This window comes from Meriones unguiculatus, chromosome 14 (genome assembly GCF_030254825.1).
Source record: "Meriones unguiculatus strain TT.TT164.6M chromosome 14, Bangor_MerUng_6.1, whole genome shotgun sequence".
Lineage (NCBI taxonomy): Eukaryota > Metazoa > Chordata > Mammalia > Rodentia > Muridae > Meriones > Meriones unguiculatus.
In genome coordinates, this window is record NC_083361.1 from 35,052,491 (window position 1) to 35,058,929 (window position 6,439).

General features: G+C 46.6%; 1 pseudogene; it reads left to right on the forward strand.

The window, feature by feature from the left end:
- Positions 1-1,818: 1,818 nt before the first annotated feature.
- Positions 1,819-3,132, forward strand: LOC110561056 (isochorismatase domain-containing protein 2B-like; annotated as a pseudogene).
- The last annotated feature ends 3,307 nt before the right edge of the window (positions 3,133-6,439 follow it).

The following is a 6,439-nucleotide window of genomic DNA, read 5'->3' on the forward strand; positions in this document are numbered from 1 at the left end:
ACAAATCTCCACACACATGGCAGGAGAGAGCTGTGTAGAAAGCCCAGCTGGAACTGTCAATTGTGCGGCATCTCAGAGCCCAGCAACAACACAGCCTCCTGAGGGGTGCGGTAGTGTGCGCTGTGGTGTGTGAAGTTTCAGGGTCCCAGGTGTATAGATAGTGTGACAAAGGAATTCAGGCATGCCTGGGTCTGACCAGGTATTTGAGCCTCATATCCTTTTTCGACTCAGTTTTCTCCTTTGTAAAACGTTACTTAAAAATAATGAGGGCGTTACTGGGCAGCTGACTTCACCAGCCCATACCGTTCTTTTTCTTTTTATTCTTTCTTTCTTTTTCTTCCTTCCTTCCTTCCTTCCTTCCTTCCTTCCTTCCTTCCTTTCTTTCTTTCTTTCGAGACAGGGTTTCTTTGTATAGTCTTGGCTGTTCTGGAACTCACTCTGTGGACCAGGCTGGCCTCGAACTCATGAAGATCTGCCTACCTCTGTCTCCCAGTTCTGGGGTTAAAGGCCTGCACCACCACACCTGTCTTCTTTTTTCTTTTTTAATTGTAGTAAAATACACATAAATTTTACCATCTTGGGACCTGGGTTCAATTTACAGTACCCACATGGCAACTTGCAACCAGTGTCTGTGTTGGTTCTCTCCCTTTACAGAGTCCAGTCAGCCACAGGTCCTTACGTTTGTTCACAGGCATTTCCGCGAACTGAGCCATCTTGCCAGCTTGGTGTTAGCTTCTTGAGACAATGTAGGCCAGGCTAACTTGGAACTCATGTATCTCAAGCCACCCTGAACTTAGTAATTCTTGCTGTCCTGGGCTGTAGTATTAGAGTGTGGGCCACCACACATGGTTTATTCCAGCCATTTCATATGAATAGATCTTGCAGTGTGGATTGGTCTCTTTAACTAAGCATAACATTGTGGAGGTTCTTTTATGATGTAGCACATTTAGGCTCTTGTTACTTTCTATGGCTAATTAATACCCATCCTGTGGGCTCAGCACCCTCTCTTTATAAGATGTGGAAAGAAGTTTAGCAGTAGTATTTTACACATGGGTAAACTGAGGCCAAAGGAAAATTTTGGATAAGCTGGGGAGACAGGTGTTAAGGATCTCAAAGAGCCTAGCATGGTAGCACATGCTTGTTACCACAGAACTCAGGAGGTTAAGGCAAGAAGATTGTATGTTTAAGACCAGCCTGGGCTATGAAGCAAGACCCTGAGGCACTTTTTCTTGTATTTTTGGTTGTTGAGTCTAGTCTTTAAAGGCTGAGCCATCTCTCCAGCTCTCACCCCTCATGGCACTTTTTAGTTCTAAAACAATGTCCAAGATCAGTATGTCTCTAAGCAGGTCACCTTATTACTTAGACTTCAGTTTTCCCAGGGGCTGGAGGCCTAATTGAGCTCCCTTAGGGACAAGTGGAGGGAGGTAATCACAGAATTACTTACCAACACTGTACAGCCTTTGGGGAGGAGGGGGAATGAAGTCTAGGGGGCCCAACAGTGGCACTAGGAACAAGGCAGACATGCTCAGAAAAGGCCCTTGGGGGGAGTAGCCTCACCTATGACCTGGGTAGGAGAGAGGAAGAGAGGAAGGAAGGGAGGAATGGGGAAGGAAAGGAGGAAGGGAGAAAAGGAAGGAGAGAAGGAGAGAAAGAAAAGGAGGACTCCCAGGCCAGCAACAGCAGGTGTAGTCACCCAGAGGTATGAGTAGGAAGACAAGGTGCATGAGCCACAGAACCAAGTACATAGATCCTGGATGAGTCCCTGTACCTCCATCCCCACTTGACTCTGCCTACTGTTCCTCTGTCCAGTCCCAGACAATGGCAGCAGCCAGAGATAACTTCAGCCAGATCTTCCCAGAGTCCTCCATTTTATTCCTATGTGACAAACAGGAGAAACTTCAAGAAAGAATCCTCTACCTCCCACAGATTGTGTGAGTGGCCCATGGAATGCTTAAGGTACATACCAATGTTGCCTTCCCAAGACCCAGGAGTGCAGACTGAAGTCTTCAAACTCAGGCTCCCAGGACCACCACCTTCTCTCAGACCCAGGAATCTGGTCCTCAGCCCTCATCCTTGGGTCTCAGAACAATGTTTTCCCTGCCATACAGGTGGCCCCGGTATTGGATGTCTCTGTCTCACTGATGGAGCAGTACCCACAAAGCCCAGGCCCCACAGTTCCTGAGCTGGGACTCTCAGGACCTGCAAACCATGAGCAAAATACGCTTCAGCATGGTGCCCTCCCTTCAACAGGAGCTGGACAGATGGCCCCAGCTGTTTTTCTCTGTGGCGTTGAGACCAAAGGCTGCATCTTGGTGAGACTCTTTGTCCTTAATCTTCCTGCTAGCCCTCCTTTCTGTCCTTTCTTCTATCCTGAGCCCCTACATTGACCTGAGCTTTCCTCATGTGCTCTTTCAGTCCCCACTGCTCACCTAGGATCCTCACTCCCTCAGTAGCCCCACTGTTGTGCTCTGTGTCTCATGCTGACCTCTCTCTACCCCTTAGCACACAGCCCTAGACCTCATGGACCGAGGGCTACACGTCCATATAGCAGTGGATGACTGCTCTTCTCAAAGGTGAGGTCACTCTGTGGTGGGTGGGTGTTGGGGTCATCTGGTGCACTAGCAATGTGTGTTGTGTTTTTGACAGATATTTCCTGAGAAATCCCAACACACAGACATCTACTCATCCCAGAAAAGGAGCCCATTAAATACCAGAGTAATCATTGCACCAGTGAGCCAATGAGCTTCTTAAAATAATTAATTTTTATTTTATATGCACTTGTGAGGGTATCAAATGCCCTGGAGCTGGAACTACAAACAGTTGTAAGCTTCCATGTGGGTGCAGTTCCTCTAGAAGAGCAGCCAATGCTCTTAATCACTGAACCAACCATCTCTCCAGCCTTGAACTAATGAGGTCTAATGAGTTACTCATGGAAGTGTGGGTGAGGGGCTGCTTTACTGAAGAGTCCAAGTCAACAGAAGTTGAGGATTTGAGCTACAGCTGTGAGCCTGGAGCTCTGTGCACAGCTTGCAGATAGCTCAGCTATCTGAGACCCTCTTCTTCCAGCCAAGCCTCCTCTCTTTTCCCAGCTGCAGGCTGGACAGTCCCCTACTCTTCTATAAAGCTGGGTAGAGGCCTTTGAGACTCTTTCAGGTTTTTGCTTTCCTGGGCAGAGATCCACCTGCTTCTGCCTCTGGGATTAAGGCTGGTTCTTTTTTTGTTATAAATGGGATCTTTGTAGCTCAGACTGACCTCAAACTACTGCCTCAGTCCTCAGCATGTTAGAATAACAGATATATGCCACCTTGCCCAACTTTGGGCATCTAGGATACATCCAGGCATAGGCAGGCTGAAATCTTGGGAAAGAAGGCCAAGTTCTGGTGGGGAAACACTCCCCACTACCATAAATGGAAAAGAGATATCAAATGGCCATATGGACCATAACTTTTAAAAGATAATATGAAGAACCATGTAAGATGTCAGGGTGCAAAGAAAGAAATTGCATAGCATTTTTGTGGTAACTTCCTGGAGAATGTGGCTTTATAGTGAAGAGGAGGAGGAGCCAGGCAAGCATGGGACAAGAGACCGAGGGCGACTGTGCAAGCTGAAACCCTTGACATCCAATTCTGTCTACCAAACTCTTGCCCTACTGGGTTCTCTTCTTCCAGCAGATTCTCAGCCCTTCTCCAATTGGCCTTCCTGGTATTATTGTATGACTAGGTCCAAGGCCCCTATGCTCAGTCCCTTCACCCTCAGAATGATGGGGACCCCAGAGGTGAACATCCAGGTTGTCTACCCTTCCCCTCACTCAGTTCTATTGAGCATCTATCCTGCCAGTCCTTGTTGTACACCCAGGACAGTGCCTAACCCTCCTGGAGTTTGCATCACAACATGGAGATAAGTCAGTTTTCCTTAAGGGTGTGGTTACTGGTAAAGTGACTGCGCTCCAGTGGATGACCTCACACCCCAAAGTATGTGGACAGCACATAATGGAATCAATTGGTTATTAAAAATAAGAGAGAGAGAACTTGAAGTGGGGTGTGGGTAGAGAGGTGGGCATATCTGAGAGGAGTTAAGGAAAGGAACTGAGGATGAATATGATCAAAATACATTGTATGAAGTTTTCAATTAATTAATTTGAGAGTGGGACTGAGACAGGGTCTCTCTAGTACTGTAGTACCGGTCCTGGAACTTGCTATGTCAACCAGGCTGATCTCCAGCTCACAGAGATCCACCTGCCTCTGCCTTCTAAGTACAAGGATTAAGGTGGTGCACCATTACACTCAGCCTTAAAAAAATATTTTTGAAAAAATCAGTTCAAGGCTGGGCATGGTGGCACATGCCTTGAATCCCAGCACTCAGGAGGCAGATCTCTGTGAGTTCAAGGATAACCAGAGGGTTACACAGAGAAACCCTGTCTCCAAAGAAACAAACAAACAAAAACTTAAAAAGCCAATCTGAGAAGTTCAGGGAGATGGCTCAATCAGTAAAGTGCTTTCTATACTAGCATATATATATATGAGTTTGGATCCCCAGAATCTACATAAAAAAAGCTGAGTGTTGCATTGAGGGGGCTCTCTATTTTCAATGAGAGACTGTCTTACGGTTTCCATTGCTGTAAATAGACACCATGACCACAGCAACTCTTATAAGAGATAACATTTAGTTGGGGCTGGCTTATAGTTCAGAGGTTCAGTCCATTATCATCATGGTAGGAAGCATGGCGGCATGCAGGCAGACATGGTGCTGGAGAAGCTGAGAGTTCTACATCTAGATTTGCAGGCAGCAGAAGACTGTGCCACACTGGGTGGAGCTTGAGCATAGGAGACCTCAAAGCCCACCACCACAGTGGCATGCTTCCTCCAAGAAGGCCACATCTGCTCCAACAAGGCCACACCTCTTAAAAGTGCCATTCCCTATGGGCCAAGCATTCAAAAACATGATTCTATGGGGATTATACCTATTCAAACCACCACAGAGACCTTGTTTCAAAAAGGAAGGTGGAGAGCAATTGGGAAAAGACACCTGACTTAATATTCTGGCCTCCATGTACATACATACACATGAACCCACACATATAAGCATGTAAATCACACACACACACTTGGGATATAGCTTTGTAGAGGACTTGGCTAGCATTTTCTAGCATTGTCTAGGTATTATCGTAACCTAGGAAGCCTAGGTTTGATCCTCAGTACCTCGTAAACCAGGTATGATGGTGTAAACCTGTGATTCCAACGCTCTTGTTGCTGCTGTTGTTGTTATTGCTTTGTTTTTTAGGTAGGGTCTTACTTTGTAGCCCTGTCTGACCTTTGGAACTTAATATGTAGACCAGGTATCCAAATTTGGGTCTACCTGCCTCTGCCTCTGCCTGGGCTTAGAGATGTGAACAACTGCCCCCTGTTGCAGCACTCTTGAGGTACAGGCAGGAGAGTCACCCTTGGCTACACAGTGAGTTTGAGCTGTGTTACATGATATCTTGTCTAAAAAAAAAAATTCATGTTTATTAACAAGATAGCCTGGACCTTGGTTGGGAAGCGTGAAGGAAAGGTAGCAGGTAACCTTGAACATGAAACTTGGAGACTGAGGGGTCTTGAGCCCCTGTTCTAGAAGACAGCTGGGACAAAGGCTGAGAGCTGGGCCTGAGTTTGCTTTGTTGCAATAGTTGTGTGTAGCCAACACTGGCAGGCTGGGGAGGAGAGGGAGACAGGAGCCTGGGCCATGTCTTTGAAAAGATTTGGGGTTTCAGAAGAGCCCAGTTGTTGTGGTGTCCCCAGGGCAGTCTGGGGCTGTTGCTACTATATGGCAGTCATCTAGCTTTGGCAAGCCCACTAGCCCAGCCACATGGACATCAACAAAAAGTAAACAAAACCCATGTGGGGAAAGTGTTTTCTTCACCCATAGGTCCCAAAAGTACACAGGGTCGGAATCAGCTCTCTCTTAGTGAAGTCTACATGCAGGTTTTGGGGTTTATCTTTTTCCTACCAGGAAACCTCAGAGGCTACTGGGGCTGCAGGCAAGAATAAGAGCACCACTCTTTGTTCCTAAAATCTATTTTAAAATATCTTTAGTATATCTCAACTATGCTTCATTTAGACAGACAGAAAGAGAGAGAGAACAGGAGTTGGCCAGCATCAAATTGGCACCTCAGAACTGCCAGGGGATTACATCAGGTAGCCTGCAACAGAAAAGAGAAGACCAACCTTCATGCATCCTACCATCAGGAGTGGGAGTTAACCTGGGAAGAGGCAGTGGAGATACAGGATTTGTGGGGTTTGGCATCATTTTCTGTAGACAAACTTGTCTGGGCTCTGATTGATGGTAATGCAGTTGATTACTCCTGTTCAACCAAGAGGAAGTTGTGTAAATGAGTTGAGAGTTCATGGGCGCAGTCTGGGCCTGTGTGGGAGTGAGAGCCTAAAGGAATGATGGGAAAGAT